The sequence below is a fragment of the Protopterus annectens genome, chromosome 5.part0, assembly GCF_019279795.1.
Source record: "Protopterus annectens isolate FY-2018-M chromosome 5.part0, PAN1.0, whole genome shotgun sequence".
NCBI lineage: Eukaryota > Metazoa > Chordata > Ceratodontiformes > Protopteridae > Protopterus > Protopterus annectens.
This window is the reverse complement of record NC_056735.1, coordinates 1,541,035,693-1,541,051,213: the sequence shown is the minus strand read 5'-3', so window position 1 is coordinate 1,541,051,213 and position 15,521 is coordinate 1,541,035,693.

Genomic DNA, 15,521 nt, shown 5'->3' with positions numbered 1-15,521 from the left:
CCCTGCAAATACCATCTGGCTAGCCAGTGTCCCATGTGTATCACCTGTGCAACACAGGTGATACATGGCAGGATGTTGAATCGCTGTACAGTGCTGTGTAGATGTATATGGCAGAACACATACATGTAAAACCTTATGTAAGCATGTCTGCAGGGTCATAGGTCATGTCTAAGGCAGTGTAAGTCCTTATATGTGACATATACACTGCATCAAGGTCGAATGCATTAATGTGGACACATCCAGCCATGTGCTGATAGGTAGGAACAGCAGTACAGGCAAACAGACATGTCCACATCAAGACAGCAACCACATGGAGTATGAGCAATTTAATCAGGTGACACACACACACACACATATATGGTGATAATATCCACTCAACATTGAGTGTGACATGTGTGTGACACAAACACGTCCGTGTCATGTAGGTTTGCAAATACAACTATTTAAACTGAAAAAATGCAATACACATGTATGTTCAGCTATAGCTCTGTATATCTGTGAGGTACTGTGACCTGTCTCCATCATTATGTCTTCCAGGTATGCCATGTGCAAAGCTTCCCCCTTTTACATGCCTGGAGGATGAGGCCCTCATCCCATACCTACTCGACAATCACAACATCCTGTTCAGCCATGTGCCACAGGATGCACAGTAGCGGGATGCCCTGTGGATGGAACTTCACAGGTGGGTTAATGATGTGGGAGGCCACAACCACACATACCAGCAGATGTGCAGACACTGTACAGACCTCATTAGACAGGCGAAACAGCGTGCAAATGCAATCACCAGGGAACAAGGTGCAACAGGTGGTGGACCACAAACCCAGACCCCACACACACATACCAAGGAGCTACTGGCCAACCTGGGGACACCTGCAGAACCACATCCACAAGCCTTAGCCGATATTGTGGAGGTGGGTGTCTCTAAACCACTGAGCCTGGAGTTGCCTGGTAAGTCAGTACTGCACCTATAACAACTATATTCCATATAGCTGCATGTGTCGCTGTACAATATGTAATGTAATGTAACATCATATGCAAGGCATGTATACACACATGCTGCATACACCATAGTATAGTCTAATGTACTGATGTATGTGTTATGCACATTCTCCCTGTAGCCTTTATACAGGGGTGGATTATGCTCATACTGCTGTGTTACTCCTATTTAGGTACCTCTGACGTTCTGCTGTGACAGCAGCCCATTGCAGGTGAGAGTGTTATTATTTATCAGGAACCATAATGCACAATTCTATCTGCCATGTGGCCATTCACAGCATGTATGCATAATGTATGGTCCTGTTACATATACAGGTCGGACCTGCAATGCATCACAATGACTATCCATGTGCAACACTTGCAAACTATGTGAATCATCTCACCGACATGAATCCTCACAAACTTTATTGCCAGATGTGTTGACAGCTGTGCATGCAATTGTGGAGGTGCTGTTCACGTTAGGAACATACAACATATCTGATCTACAGATGTGGTGAATACAAACAGTACTACACAGCGGGCCGGAGTATGGCCAGCACACAAGTTTCACCGGTGTGGATCATAGCCCTGTTATGAATGTCACACAATGTGATGTGCTATCTTAACATGTCTATGACATCTATTGGCCTGGCTGCTACACTGCCTACCTAACCTGAAAACATATCCCACATACCACCCTTTATCTACATAACCCTGTTGTCAGTGGAGCATATATGTCATATGGGATAAAACAGACATGTGAAATAGATGCCCATCACAATAATTTGGACAACACATGTGCATACATGGCCGTGGAGGATGGCCAGAGACATGGAGCAACACACACAGTAGACATGTTGTGCTTGTGTGTACACCCTGTCGTATAATGGCTACACATGGTTTGTCCATGGCCTTTGTATAATGGTCATAATGTAGATGTGGAACACTAGACATCCTATAGGCCTGTGCACATCTTGTGTAGGCGTAACATCAATCCACCACATAAGATGTGTTGAACATCTTGAGGGTGTTGCAACATGACAGCAGTCACCTGTACAGTATCCACATCAGGCCACAGATACAGTACATTCCGCTTGCTGGTGATGGACATAAATGCCATACTTGCTCCTCATGTGTGTGTGTGTGTGTGTGTGTGTGTGTGTGTGTGTGTGTGTGTACACAGATGTCATGTGGGACATGGTGTACTGACGTGTTCGCCATGTCTGACCATAGTTGCCAGGCTGCAGCAATATGGTTGCAGATGTGCAGGGGTGTCATCCGTATACCCATCAGTGACCTGTGTCACAACTTCCACATCATGGTTTAGTGTGTATACACCTCAGTAACGTGGGGCACATTCCACAGTATATATGTATTGTATCTGAACACAGACATGGCTATGAACCTTGTCTGTAACTCACACTGTATAGCACTAGAGATGTCTCATGATTCCCTGCAATGGCCATGCACATCAGCTAAATTTGCAGTATATCTGTAGGGTGGACAGATGACACTGAATTAGTACACCATTGCCCCACTGTATATTTGACAGGACACCATTGTATTAAACATGTATGCATGTCATTGCACATGACAACAGATCACATGTCATACTACATTTGATTATCAAGGTCATATGCCACACATCAGGCAGGTGTACTGTTACCATGTGCTGGTCCACATGGTGTAACACAGGGATGTATGCTAACCACTACTATGATTGTGTAATTTGCATGCCATCTGCTATGACACATGCATGCTGTTGTGTGCATCCTAGGGATGTATGATAACTACCACTATTATTGTCTGTGCTGCATGCCATCTGCCATATCACATGCATGTTGCATGCCTTCTGTCATATCACATGAGTGTGTGTGTGTCTGTCTATTGTATAGATTGTAATGTTGAGTTCTTGTCTGCCCTCACAGTTGATGTAGGTGCATTGCCCTCCTGCGGTACATCAGATGTTAGTGTCCCCACAGACTCTAGCAGTGATGATGAACGTATGATTGAGACACAGGCAGAGTTGTCAGGGACTGAAACTGTGCCATTTGTTGCCATTCTCTCTATATCCACCTCATTCCCGCACACAGATCCCATACCTGCACATATCCCATCACCAGTGGACATAGAGGAAGGACAGTTGGCGCGTGGTAGCTTGGAACAGGAAGGTGCGGGGGCTATGGAAGGTGTGCCTACACACCATGGTGTCAGTCAAACTACTGGTGGTGCCCCACACAGGCATGTGGCCAGTGCTGCTCGTAGGAGGACCTCTGGCCAACATGATCCTGCACAACAGAGCACAGCAGCTGGTGTCACCAGATGCATGTTTCAAGCTGTAATGGAGGCACAAGCATGTGCTGAACGTTGCAACAGAGAAGATCAGAGGCTACAGAGGGCTGCTGTCTGTTCTTTAAACAGCAGCAACCAGGCAATGGTAAATGCTCAACAACAGATTGCTGATGCTTTGGATAGATGGTTGGGTGACATGGTTGGAGTCCTTGACCATGGCATGATAATCTGCGAGTGTGAGTTATCTGTGTTGGAACATCTGGTAGGAGTGAGGTGTTGGGCATGTGGACATACGTCTGCTACATCACCTGTGTCAGGTGTACGCGTATGAGCTGCCTCACATGCCCGCTCCCATAGTGGCGGTAGCAGCAGCAGTGCATCTGGTGCTGTGCTGTCCACACCATGACACAGCAGGCCATGTGCATGTGGCCCGGGACAGTCTCAACAGGGACATGGTTCCAGTGGACTAGTGACATCAGACAGTTCCCAATCTACACCTCTGTCTGGTAGTGCCCGTGCAACCCCTGGCAGGCACAGGTCACATGTTTGTAGCCGGACACCGTGAACTGTAAAACCTCGCCTGTACAGTCTGCAGCTGTCAATAATACCCCTGTGCAGGCCAGACACATGGGAGAACTGTGTGCAGACATACACGCACACACTGGACACATATGTAGGGCATTGAAACACACACATGCATAACATCCACACATGCCCAATTAGATCAAAGGCCCAAACCCACACACATGATTTCATCCAATGGTGCAGCCTAGGCCTCTGGCAAACATTAACACAATGTGCATATGATGATGCCTGTGCTGCATCCCTGACATCCACACCATTGGTGCAGGGACATACTCATATGGTCTGATGCACAGGGTGAACAGACTAGGATTATACATGTAGTTTACAAATGTTGAGGACTGTTGACAGGCAGCAGATATACCATGTAGTACAGGTGTACAATACTGTTAACAGTATGTGTCTTCTGTAACAACAGTGCAGCCTAGGCCTCCAGCAAACATTAACACCATGTGCATATGATGAAGCCTGTGCTGCATCCCTGACATCCACACCATTGGTGCAGGGACATGCTCAAATGGTCTGATGCACAGGGTGAACAGGCTAGGATGATATGTGTAGTTTACAAATGTTGAGGACTGTTGGCAGGCAGCAGATATACCATGTAGTACAGGTGTACAATACTGTTAACAGAATGCGCCTTGTGTAACAACAGTAAATGCATGTTGGTCATGATGTTCTGCTGTCCTTCATCAGGTCTAATTGAACGTGCCGGTGGATGTCAGTGTTTGCAGTTAAGTGTCCCATATGTCAATGTGGACTACTCACAGGTATGTATGAATATACCAGCATGCACCATGTAACTGCCACATACCAGTGAGAATGTCCCACATTACAAACATGTCTGCCATTCCAAGAGCATGATAGCTGTGTATTAAGCTACTGTGGCCACATACGTGACATCCATAAAGGTACAGTTACATGGAGTGGTGAGGTAAGAGAGTGGTCTAGCTGATTGCAAGGGTAGAGGCCAGTGGGAAGTGTGATGCCTCAATGGGAATCAGTAATACACATTCCCATGACAGTATGCCAACACTCAACTGCACTCACACACTCAGGTATTGACACACATGTATTCATTGACACTGTAACACACACGCACACACTCCCAGCTTCACCGACACAGTAACATACACTCGCACACAGTTGCTACTGGTGGGATGAGGACCTCTGCCTATGTGCAAATCATCATTACAGTACTGTGCACCTACATGACACGCCACAGAGAATACACATGTACAGGTAGTCAGTACGGCCTAGGATCGGGGACATCAACATGGATAGTTGAATGCATCGCCTGGATTTTGGGAGTGGTCTTATCAGTTCAGTATGGTAACACACATCCTCACCCCAGGGACCAGTCAGCCCTACATACACACACTGTGGCATTCAGTAATTAATACATATATGTCATGCACATAAAGATACCTCACATGTGTGAGATACACGCCCCTGCCTATGTCCTGCTTTCTACATTGCAGTCTGTACAGATGTGTACACTAGTGTACACGAGTGGGAGTAACAACTGAGATTTATTCCCCACAATGTGTGACATATATGGACATACACGCAACCACACATGCCAGTACTGTGAATCTCAGACCTGTCTAGCTTATGTTATGTATGTCAGACGTACAGCAGTATTGCACACGTTACAAACTGTACTGATGCTTCCTGTGCTAATAGTGCTGATATATGCACTAGGGACGTCATATCTATTAACAGGTGTCAAGTGATTTACCTTCGCTGTCACCCTGACCGCTGTCTAAGTTGTGTGTTATGTCCTTCAATTAACAAAACCATTGCTTACATGTTACACAGGGGATTGTAGGACTGCTTGTGACACACCTGTGAGCTGTCCACAGCAAACATCCATTTGCAAAGATGCCCCTCCACTTAGTTATTTCAACACATCTGTCCATACCTGTGGTACATCTTTCTGTACATTCAACATATCACCATATCCAGTTAGCAATGTTGAGGCTGCATTGCAGCTGCATGATGTACTAGGATACATGCCACCTGCATACATCAGCAACTCCACACGCATGTTATCTGAATGCACAATACTACGTGTACTGGTGTGTAGGTCCTACAATCCTGACATTTGGTCATGTATGTAGCATTGCAATTGATGGATATGTGTAATGACATACATGACACATGGACTGTTGTATGATATGATGGGTGACCAATACAGAGGGGATGTTACCACTGTCAACATTGATATCACACCTTATATACTGTTCAATCAGCAGCCATGGACCTACATTCCATGTGCATGTGTGCAATGGCTGTAGCCACCTGTTTGCACAAAGGACTACAACAGCTATGCTATTTACAGGTATGTTGTGTGTGTGACATGTACATACCCAGGGAAGGTACATTTATGGCATATCTATACATGAGGGTGTGTACTGGTGTACAGCAACAGACATCTGCTAATGGTGGACAGTGCTGGGAGCCCTTGGTATGTGTACAGCTGACCTGGTCATAGACAGTGGTATCATTGCATTGCATAACACATGATGCAACTGTGTCAGTACATGTGTACTGTCTACAGTTGATGTAGAGCTTAGTACAGTGCACAGGTCAATGGTCACATGGTGGTGTACTTGTCTGTCATACAACATGTATGGTTGCGTGTTGGTGGTCCGAGGGCATGGTGGTGTCTGCAGTTTATATCCTAGAATGCAGCATGTGACACTGTGTCCTGCATATGGCTCATCTGTGATGCCTTTCATGGGGGGACTGGTCAGTACATGTGAGTGGCCTTTATGTATGTGGGTACACCACCTGGAGCGGTCGGTACCTGTGTTATGGCCCACATGTCTGGTTCTGAGGTATATGGTGGTAGTGCTAGGTTCTGAGGTATATTATGGTAGTGGTATTGTGGAATACAGAGACATCAGACAGGTGTTCCTCACTGCACAGATGTCCGTATTCCCCATTGTTGGATCTACAGTGGCCAGCTGTGAATATGGATGCTACACATCTAGCACTAGTTAGAATAAGACAACACTGCAGTTGTCCTGTAGGTGTATGGGAGTTAACCTGTGTTTAGAACATTTGCCTTGGAATGGCACTGTGTGAGCGGATGCGACTTGGGTAATATCCACACTCCCTTGTATCATGGATGCATGTGATATGTGACAAAGACCTGCCTACTGTCAGCCATGTCATCCCAGAATGACAGCTGATTTGTTAAAGACTGGTGCCAAATATATGTATAGCAGTGTTCCCACTAACAATGACAACTACTAACACCAGACCCCCATTACAATGTGTTCTTTATGTCTACCTGTAATAGCATGGCCACTGTAGCCCTCCGTGTTTAGGATCGGAGTGCATTCCAGTCAGCACTGTGCTGCTAGGAGTATGAGCATGCCCAGTATATCCTTTAGTAGCTGGACACATAGTAGTGTATTCCGACCAGCCCTGTGCTACTAAGTGTGTGAGCATGCCCCCTTTGCTACTAAGTCTATGAGCATTCCCAGTATATCCTTGTGTAGATGGACACATAGTACATTCCGAACAGCCCTGTGCTACTAAGTGTGTGAGCATGCCCAGTGACACCTTGTTTCGGTTATGTGCCTCTGTGTATGGGCATGGCCATTGTAACCCTGTATAGTGGTAGTAGTTGTCCATTCCACAGATGGGCATACTCCAGGTCAGGATGGATTCATACTTTAAACACACAGGTTCACAGGTATGTATATCTTAACTGCCAGCATCCTTGTTGATGTCCACATTCTCAGATGGTCATAATGACTGCCTTGACATGTGTAGTCTGTGTGGCGCATTTCCTATGTATGTAGTATTGTAATAGCAATCTGTAAATAGGCAGGTGTTCCGTACCTGACACTGGTGCTTGTGTATATGTCTGTCCCCATTTGCCGGTGGACTCTAAATTGTTTTTAGACTGCCAACACTCCATACATTTCTTATACCCACTGTTACCAAGGCTGATGATGTCACCCATCTACAAATACACCTCTGGGAGGCGTGTGTCCCAGTAATCTTGGTAGCGCATTCTGTAACTGTGTAATGCTGTATTGTAAGAAAGTAGTTAGGTCGGTGTTCTAGTCCCACACTTGCAGTGTGTATGTGTGTCTCCCTGTTTGCCTGAGGACTGAGTAATACCTTTATTCTGCTCACACTCCATACATTTCTTATACCCACAGTTAGCAAGGCCGATGATATCACCCATCTACAAATACACCTCTGGGAGTGCTGTGCCCCAGTAATCTTGGTAGCGCGTTCTGTAACTGTGTAATGCTGTATTGTAATAAAGTAGTTAGGTCGGTGTACTATTCCCACACTGGCCATGTGTGTATGTCCCCGTTTTCCTGAGGACTGAGTAATGCTTTTATACTGCTCACACTCCACACATTTCTTATACCCACCGTTATCAAGGCCGATGATGTCACCCATCTACAAATACACCTCTGGGAGTGCTGTGTCCCAGTAATCTTGGTAGCGTGTTCTGTAACTGCATAATACTGTAGTGTAATAAAGTAGTTAGGTCAATGTTCTAGTCACACACTTGCCGTGTGTGTGTGTCTCCCTGAGGACTGAGTAATACCTTTATACATTTATTATACCCACCGTTAGCAAGGCCGATGATGTCACCCATCTACAAATACACCTCTGGGAGTGCTGTGTCCCAGTAATCTTGGTAGCGTGTTCTGTAACTGCATAATACTGTAGTGTAATAAAGTAGTTAGGTCAATGTTCTAGTCACACACTTGCCGTGTGTGTGTGTCTCCCTGAGGACTGAGTAATACCTTTATACATTTATTATACCCACCGTTAGCAAGGCCGATGATGTCACCCATCTACAAATACACCTCTGGGAGTGTTGTGTCCCAGTAATCTCGGTAGCGCGTTCTGTAACTGCGTAATGCTGTAGTGTAATAAAGTAGTTAGGTCAGTGTTCTAGTCACACACTTGCCATGTATGTGTATGTGTGTGTATGTCCCTGTTTGCCTGAGGACTGAGTAATGCTTTTATACTGCTCATGCTCCATACATTTCTTATACCCACCGTTAGCAATGCTGATGATGTCACCCATCTACAAATACACCTCTGGGAGTGCTGTGTCCCAGTAATCTCGGTAGTGAGTTCTGTAACTGTGTAATGCTGTAGTGTAGTAAAGTAGTTAGGTCGGTGTTCTAATCCCAGACATGCTAAGTGTGTGTGTGTGTGTGTGTGTGTGTGTGTGTGTGTGTGTGTGTGTCTGCCTGCATGAGACAAGTACAGTGCTTTGTAATATTCGCTGCAGCACGTGCCATAAATGTGTGTTGCTGCAGTGTGATACAGTAGGGGGTTGTATACAGGACATGGCAGTGTGTGTTTGTATGTCAGAGCCTGTGTGGAGGTGGCCATGATTGTCTTACCATTGGACATGTTTAGGAGTGGGTTTTGTAGTTTTCCTATATAGTATCCTTCTTATGACACATTGGCCACCTCACGAGGAGTACAGCTGTCAGTCAGCCACAGCACTGTGTTAGCAAGCCATACCAATACATCTGGTAAAAGGGCTGGTGAACTAAGTATGCAGCCCTATTAGTACCTGGTATATGTCCCACACCCATGTGCCATGCACATACAGCTTTGCCTAGGATATCCCACTATGTTGCTAGTAACATGCACATTGAGGACAGATAGTAGGCATGGTGTGACCGCAGTGGCCTGCAGAGGACATGGCAACCAGTACAGTGGTACAATAGGCACATATATGTGGACATTGTGCCTTCACTATGTTCCACACTGAATGGTTGCATCATATGTGGTGCCATCATATGTGATCCACTAAGGCCAGACAATGCTGTACACATATGCCCTGTATGGAACCATGCCACTGACACCACGGAATACCTGTCCATTCTATCCATGCAGGTGCAGGGCCGACCTGCTCACTATAAGCAGGTTTCACCACATCAGACCAGTATTTGCATATCGGGGTATAACAGGCTGTGTACACTACATATGTCTGCCAAACCAGGTACACCTGTACATATCACTGTACAGTATTGTGGAACATGTACATCCTAGGCAATGTCCATATGATGGACTATCAAACACAGACATGGCATGCATTGCAAAGCTATGGCCCTACACATTGGTAACCAGGATGTCAGGCCAGATATTGCAGTACCCATCTGTGTGGGACATTGCAGACACTACACCCCTGCACTGCACACCATTGCCGGGTGATGCAATGGCAAGGATTACCCCTCACCCAGCCTTGTACAGTCATCTTGCCCAGCCAAACACTACACACCCATGGAGCAATGCATACCTGCATGACAGTACTGTCACCCTGTGTCTACATGTAGGTTGTGATGCTCCCAATCACAGTCACTCTCAGTATAAACCTCATTGGCATACCAACAGTTGTCAAGCACTTTTACATGGCCTAGCCCATAGAACCTCCAGATATCCCCTGTGGTGCATGTGGTCCTGTGCATTACTGCGGTGTGGCAAACTAAGTAGTTACATTGTGTATTTGCCACTCTGGCAAAGGTGTCAATGCGTGTCCATTAGAGTGTGGTTGTGGTGACAATGGCATCCGTTCATGTGGACTGACATGTGTGCCACACCTAATGCATGTCTAATATATCTGTTGCAGATGGCACTCACTCACCTACACACATGTTCTTACAGCACTGCAACATGTCACCTCTGTGGCACATGTAGTAATGTCATGCACATGTACTAGTAAAGAGTAGTCAGGGGTTTGCCCCTGTACTATTCAGCATGTGGCAGATTATGGTTAAGTCTCCAAGCCCTTCCCTGGTGTACATTGCCTGTCCCACACACACACACTCACTGGTGGATGTGAAGGTGTACACCTGCACAGCAGCAACATGTGTATTGTAACAGATGGAAATGGTCAGAAGATGGCCTCTGCACCTATTGCAGTCTTCCTCAAGCTGATTGGATGTGGTACAGCTGTGATGGTGTTCCCATAGCCATCCGCATGATAAACACAGTACACTATCTAGGAAAACATGTTATTATCTGGCCATGACAGTCGCTGTGAGTGGTACCTGGATGTGATGTTCTCACACGGCATCGCAGATGATATCTGGATGTACCTCAATCATTTTCAACAGTTGGAATAGCCTAATGACAGGAGGGTGATGTGCCACACAACTACAGGATGTAAGTGTAGCTATGCTGCATTGAGACTACTGCCTGTTTAACATGTGTGTGGTAATGGATATTCTGCATGTTAAAATTCAGACATGACAGTACTCTGTTCATGAGGGAACCCCATCTGTAGGGCCACCTGTGAACAGGTCAGTGTGTGCAACCATTTGTTTCCTGTGTTACACACTGAACACACTTCTGTGCACAGCAGCAGCATGGTGTGGGGATTACAGACAGTACATGATGATAGAGATGTGTTACTGCCATTGCATCCCTGACTGGACATGTCACATGAGACAGTGGTATGACTGACACTGTGTGAGATTCCCAGTGACAAGCCAATGATGGGCAACTGTTCATAACTGTGGTCACATGTCTACTACACATTGTACAGTTGTCATGCGGTATATATGCATGTTTTGTGCTCCCTCTGCAAATGTATACCATCTGTTATGTTGGGTTGCTGGTGATATCTATGCATACTGTCGTAGGTAATCATGTATGCTGTTGTCTATCACTAAGCCATATGTGGGTTTAAAACGCAACACCATAGGCCGAATGGGTTTGTAGGTCCCGGCAGATCCTCCTGTCCCACTTCAGCTGACCATGGCACCAGCCACTAGCACATCTGGTGCCCAGCCATTAACATCAACCTCTATTGGCTCTGCACCACATTCTGGTGTCACCACCACTGAGGATGGAGCATGTCCCCCTTGGGAGCAGGACCAGACAGGTACATATCTGCTGTTGTGCGGTCCTGGACATGTTGTGTAGGTGGGTCCCTAAGGGGTTACAAAGCCAGATATGCCAGTTCAAGGGCGGAGTGTCACATTTACAGGGTGATACTGCCCCTCCTGGACAGCCCCCAACACTGCCTCCTTTGCAGCTGTGTAGGTGCAGTGGCAGTTGCCCATGGCTGGAGACCTCCATCCCACTGTTCCCATGGGCTTTTGAATGCTAAAGACCCATCCCCATCCAGGGTGTATCACCCCTCCACATGTGTCATATACCAACCCTGTATGCTGTCATTTCTATGCTCCTACCTATCCTCCACGGCCAAACCTACACTCCTTCCCCAACATCTGTCCCTCACCTACGGACACATAAGACCATTCGGCTCCTAGGACACCATATGCCCTATACATAGCTGTCCATTACACACACGTGCCCACTGGACACATGATACCCTTGTAATATGCATCATAACATACTACTGTTATCCTCACCACTGTCCCTCAGGCGCATGGTCCTGGTATGCACATCACTCCTACATGGTTCAGGTACACGTGAGGAGGATGACCGCATTGTACACAAAACACTACTGGTCCCTCTATGGTTACCCCATTTACCTTTATACTGATGATGATGTTGCACACAGCACATTGCAGGAGTACTGTTTACACATAATGATTGGACAGGTACTGTTGTGTTAATGTACATTACATGCACAGAGTGATGTATACGGCTAATGTACAACTATTGTCTGTCTGAGGGAGTCTTGTAATCACATAGAGCAACACCACTACATAATACAGGTTTCACTGGTGTTTCCCGTTTCATTCATTTGTAATGCTTTGTTGCCACATGGCATGTCCCTGATACATCTCTATATATGTATGTACCTTTATGCTGGACATAAACACTCACATGTACATCTACATGATGGGATACATTCCTATATTGTTGAGTGACTGCACTGTATGATATCCTCTGGTTACAGCCTCTTACGCTCATTTAGCCTCTACATTGCTTAACCAATGCAATACTCGCATACTGGTAGCCAAACACGCTTACACCCGCTCGATCCCACACTTGCTAATGCACCGGCATTGGTGCTTGCATCTGTCACTCACACCAATGGGTGTGAGCGAGGACCACAATATTACCTTGTGATGCCTATTACATCGTATTATGTGACTCCAGTATCTGGATTGGCCACCCATTAAGCGACGGCATCACGTTCGGCTGTACGGAATCAGCTGCCTGTCCAGTGACACAATCATATTTGTGTGCACCTCATACAATGTGCTCCCACCTTGTGATGCCTATTACATCAGAATACATCAATACAGTATCGGGAACGGCTGCCTATTAGGCGATGACATGGTGTTCATCTGTATGGAATCAGTGGCCTATCCAGAGAATCATTCATATTCATGTGTTCCTCTTAGGCATACCTTGTGATGCCTATCACATCGGACTACATGACTGCAGTCATAGCTGGCCTTAGGCATAGGCCAACTAAGCGGCCACCTAGGGCACCGCTTTAGTGGGTGCACTTTACTAGTATTTATTTAGTGTAGATAGACCAGGATGGGGGCACTGGGTGGTGTGGTGGGGGGTGCCATTGTGCCCTCTGCCTAGGGCACCAGTTGACCTAAGGCCACTCCTGACTACAGTATTGGGAATGGCTGCCCATTAGGTGACCGTATGGCATTTGACTGTACGGAATCAGCGGTCTGTCCGGTGAATCATTCATAATTGTGTGTTCCTCTTACAATCTGCTCCCACCTTGTAATGTCTATCACATCAGACTACGTGACTATAGTATCGGGAATGGCTGCCCATTAGGCGACGGCAGGGCATCTGACTGTACAGAATCAGCAGCCTGTCCAGTGAATTAATCATATTTGTGTGTTCTGCATACACGCTGCTCCCATCTGGCTGATACATGGGAACTGAGACCCTGCATTACAAAAGAGTAGTTGGGTTGTGGTAGCCACATCTGTCGGATGGGTCATGTTACCGCATACCTATTATAGGTTTGCCACCTTCTCAATTGGCCAGGGTAGGACTTTAGGGTTACCACCTGTCCCACTTTGCGAGGGACAGTGTGAAAATAATCAAGGCATAGCACATGTCCAGATTACAGGACATTATTATAGTCTATGTTTCATTAATAATTGCATACAACAGTTATTTTATATATGACACTTCTATATGTCATGTGACGTATCATAAGCAATTCAAATGCAACTAGATTAAGCTTTTATTTGTGCAAATAAGTGTAATCCTGTACTATGCATGGCTGTAGGTATGTTTAGTCCTGGAATGTCTGACATTTCTACAGAATATGTCCCACTCTGACCATTTGGAAAGGTAGCAACCCTATAGAACCTGTATGTAGAGATGTCAGACTTTGCAGGGCAACACACCCACAGCCAGTAGAATGGGGTGTACTTCACTGTTTTGCCTAAATAAAAGGTTAGTCTTGCAGCATTATAGTTGCTTATACTGTTTCCTATAACATTTAGGTGTTTCAGAGGAACATAATTGTTTTATGCTACTACTAAAGACAATATAGGTAGTCTTTGCCCTAAATCACAGGACATTTGCCTTAATTACAGTTATTATGCAGGACACAACTGCCCACAGGGGAGTGTCCCTCGCAAAGGTGGAAAGGTGGTAACCTCAAACCTATTATTCTATCAACCTTCTAAGGTAGTCGGTGGAACATGCGCTTTCTCTCACTATCAGACCTCTTGTACGACTGGGGAAGAATAAACACTGGATCAGGGACACTGCATAACGACCTCAGGGACACATTTAGAAGGTTGGTGTTATTAATCTGACACATTGATGTACACAGAGCACATATGTATTCATACACATTGTCTGAGGTGCATGCAGTTTATGACTCTTACATGTTGTCATTATTCATTACATGTATTCCGCACCTTTCCTCCTCATATCACTAGTTCTAGGATGGTTTAGTTGAGACTGTGTTAAGATTCTAATTCGTAATCATGGACGTCCCTGGTAATCGTGGACAGTTCAATGATATGGTCCCTATGTATTTCCCCAATGGTTTACGGACTGTCCAGGAGATGTGCTCTTAAAGTTTGGGAGGTATGGGCGTCTGCTATACCCACATCAGAATATTACTTACACCCACAGGGCGGTCCTAATACATGTCTGCCAGCCAACACCTGCATGCCTAGCCCCATAATCGCATACCCATAGTTCCCCCACCTGCCACTACTCTACAGCACTCATCCTTACTGTGGGCGCAGCTGGATGCAGGTGGGATATGAACACACCCCTACACATTGCCCACTCTCCCTGTGTCGGGACACATGTCATACATTGTGTCAACCCATGTGTTATCAGGCTTGCACAACCTACTGTTCCGTGTACAGCTACATCCTGGTCGTAATGGTGTTCCCCCAGTGGTTGAAGGTACCAACATTTTGGTGTCCCGCAAAAGACATCGCTGTCCATGTTTAAAGTGTAGATCTTGTAGATCTCGCCCACTGGTAGTTTCCTGCCGGTGGTCTGGGAAGCAGTGTTGTATTTACCTTTATTGCATATTGGTATGTCTCACTGGCCTAGCTGGGGGGTTGATAAGTAGACGTTTGATGAGTCGAACTCCCACCAACATATGCTTAGTCTAAACATGTTACCCGTAACTGCTGTAACATAACCTAGGTATATACATGTGTATATTTACTGTAACATATATACATCTATTTACATTAATATATACAGACATATCTGCATATGTATTCACACAT